The sequence below is a fragment of the Rattus norvegicus genome, chromosome 20 (genome assembly GCF_021556685.1).
Source record: "Rattus norvegicus strain SHRSP/BbbUtx chromosome 20, alternate assembly SHRSP_T2T, whole genome shotgun sequence".
NCBI classification, from domain to species: domain Eukaryota; kingdom Metazoa; phylum Chordata; class Mammalia; order Rodentia; family Muridae; genus Rattus; species Rattus norvegicus.
Genome location: NC_141553.1, coordinates 46,915,975 through 46,919,485, shown reverse-complemented (window position 1 = coordinate 46,919,485; position 3,511 = coordinate 46,915,975). Strand labels below are relative to the sequence as shown.

General features: G+C 44.4%; 1 non-coding gene across 1 annotated transcript; it reads left to right on the top strand.

Annotated features, from left to right (window-relative positions):
• Window positions 1-1,249: 1,249 nt before the first annotated feature.
• On the top strand, window positions 1,250-1,383 carry Snora69 (small nucleolar RNA, H/ACA box 69). The gene has a single exon (XR_015646043.1). It is a non-coding gene; the product is annotated as a small nucleolar RNA SNORA69 (small nucleolar RNA).
• Window positions 1,384-3,511: the final 2,128 nt, after the last annotated feature.

The window sequence follows — 3,511 nt, the reverse complement described above, 5'->3', positions numbered from 1 at the left end:
CGGTGAAGCCTGGATTGCCTTGGAGACCTCAGGAGGTTAGAGAGGCCAGACCTGTGGGATAGCTGCCAAGGAGAGCTGCTAACAGGGAGTCGAACCAGCCCCAGAAACAGGAATGTGTTGTAGCCAGGGAAGCCGAAGGAGTCAGAGCTTCGAAGAGAGGCTGAGTCTGCAGTTCACCCAGCTGGGCTTTGGTCCAGCATTTCCTCACTGTGCTCCCTTCCCTACGTTTTGGAGCCTTTATCATTTATTCACCTTTATTCACGTATAATAAGAAGCTTCTCTGAATTAGGTCCATATGGCCCCTCAAATGACTCTTGGTTTCAGTGGTCCTTCCGTGAATTCTTCCTCTATCTACCTCCCTTGTTCCTCCTCCTCTTACTTGATCCCTTCATTCTAGTCTCACCTCTCAGCCATAACTATTTATTCTATTAGGAAAACGATTTTTGAAAAAGAAACAAAGAAATGTTGGAAATGAACAAAATCGATAAACCGAATATAAAGAAATATAACAAAATGCCACCTTGATGAAACAGAAGAAAGAATACCGGGAATGGAGAACAAAGATGAGAAAATATTATTTGTAAAAACCAATAAGGAAAAAGAAAGTATGACCCCAGGGTCTAAGAATTCTGGGATGAGGTGAGAGCTGAGATTAGGTTAAGGCACACAGAACTACTCTAATAAAACGATAGCAGAGAATTCTGCAGATCCAATGAGGGGATTAGTCCAATGGCTAACACATACATATAATCCAGCTACTGGGAAAGCTGGGGGCAGGAGGATCACAAGTTCAAGGCTTGCCTAGAGCAGACTCTGTTTCCATTTGGTAATGCTGTAATGAACCTTTGTGACATTACAAAGGTATAACCCTTCCCTCTATAACACTGTTCTTTAAACAGAAGATGTACTGTCGTGTGTGTGTGTGTGTGTGTGTGTGTGTGTGTGTGTGTGTTCCCTGTTCTCTTACTTAGCAACTGAAACACTTAGCTTTAATGTAATCAGAACAGCACCCTCCCTCTACCCCTCATCTCAGATCTTACCCTCTCCAGCTCCCTTTCATCAGGTGGAGATGTTTTTATGTATGCTGGCCTTGAACTTGAGATTCAGCCTCCCAGGAGGTTGGGGTTAGGGCACATAACTCTTCACAATGGGCCTTCTCTGAAGTCCCACAACATCTCATCAGTTTTGGACCACTCTGTGCTAGGTCCTGTACTTGTGAGGGACTTCCCCTGGTTGTTAAAATTTATACTGAGCAGGTAGCAATTACAGTGCTTCATTTTGTGGGAGTACTGCCATTAATCCTGCTGAAAGAAAAGCCATGTTGATGTTTCTGATTTTTGCATTTATTGGAGTAAAAATCATGACACTTGCATGGGGACAGTTCAGAGACTGGTTGGCTTAGCTCTGCAATTTGGAGTTTTGGAATTAAGGTACAACTCTAAGAGAAGACACTGGAGGAGAACGAAGCTGGGTCTGTAAGGAGTCACACTACGGCCAGACTGAGGATTTCTACTGAATCGCCGTCATCGATCAGTCCGACCAGATGGATTTCAACATTTTTAACCTAGAGATTTACTTGTGTCTGAACTAATTTGTCCAGTAATAAAATTTAGAACCTTTCAAAAAAAATTTATACTGACCAGCGTCCTTGTGATGCAAGCTATTTTCAACGTTGTATCTGGAATCCTCAGTGATATAATCTGTTCTACAGCATGGTTGGAGCACATGTGAGTTACATGTAGCTGGGAAAGGGTTCAAAATGTACTGAAAACATGTACTGCATGCTTTAATTTTTTTCATCCTATAGAATTTTAATCAAACATTTAAAATTATCATTTTGTTATTTTTACGTGTATGAGTATTTTGCCTACATATAGGTCTGTGTATCGAGTGCACTCTGGGTGCTGTGGCATCCAAAAGAGGACATCAGATTCCCAGGAGCAGGAGAGCAGGAGTTACAGATGACTATGAGCCACCACGTGAGTGTTAAGATGGGAATCTGGGTCCTCTGCGAGAGCAGCCAATGCTCTTAATTGCTGAGTCCTTTCTCTCTCTCTCTCTCTCCCTCTCTCCATACACACACACACACACACACACACACACACACACACACACACATACACACACGCTTGGGAGGCTGAGGTAGTGGGATCACTTGAGCCTGAGCGTTCAAGATCAGCCTAGACACCAAAAAGAAAAAAATCATGAACTAAAGTCGCTTACATTGTTGACTTGATAGGTCAAGACCCACAGTCCCCCTACCTTCTTAATTTCTTTAAAGTCTAGCTTTATAGCTCAAGCTGGCCTTGAGCCCCCTGATCCTTCTGACTGAGACTCCTGAGTTCTGGGATTACAGGTACCCAACCGCCTTTGTTTCCTCTGTTTTTCCTTTGTAGTCTGAGGATCAAACCTAGAGCCTCACCCGTGTCAAGTAAGCCCTCATCCACTGAACCACACCTCTAGCCCGAGCCTGACGTTCAAAACCACAGTCTCTTCCTTAGGCTTTTTTTCTTTCTGTGTTTGAGATTTAACCTGGGGCTTTGCACATGCCAGGCAAGTGCCCTACAATGGAGCGTCAGCCCCAATCCGAAACCCTCATTCTGCATCATCCAGTGATAGTAATATAGTTCGGGGGGCGGGATAGGTATTCGTAGGACATGCGTGCTGTGGCAGTCAGAAGACAACTTGTACGAATCCCTGCTTCCACCTGGGGACCTAACTCAGGATGTGGCAGGTGGTGGCAAATGTTTTACCCAGTGAGCCAGCGCACCAGCCTCCTATAACCTTTGGAGCATTTCCTTCTCATTCAAGAGTCTTGTCTCGGGGTTGGGGATTTAGCTCAGTGGTAGAGCGCTTGCCTAGGAAGCACAAGGCCCTTGGTTCGGTCCCCAGCTCTGAAAAAAAGAACCAAAAAAAAAAAAAAAGAGTCTTGTCTCCCCATCTGGCCGGTGAGTTCCAGGCCTGTTTAACCTTCATATTCACAGTACTTAGAGTGGGGCCTGGCATGTAGGACCTATGTAGTTTTTAATACCAAAAGCCAAAGAATGTAGCTCTTTGGGCTCTCCAACGCTAATCACACAAAACCTGTTTCCTGTAACCTGTGGTGAGGTCTGTATTTTAGTCAGATGGGGCCGTTTTGCTTCAAACGTTCTAGACCACTCACATTTCTCTTCATAACTTTTCCCCAAGATGCTTATAAAATATTTTTATTTGATTTTTAACTACGCACACAGGTCTGCAGATATGCGCACATAAGCGCAGGTGCACGCTGAGGCCAGAGGCATCGGATTTCCTGGAGTTGGACTCCCAGGCAGATGGAAAGGCTGGGCTCTCTTATCCCCTGAGTCACCGCTTCAGCTCCTTCTCAGGATTCAGAACACGATTATCCGCTAGTAATAGAACAAGGTCTCCAGGCTCAATGCTTAGTACTGGCCAAAAATTCGAAATATAATTTATATGATGGTATCAAATCCGAAGTTTATGGGGCCTCTCTGGGTCTTTAATATACGGA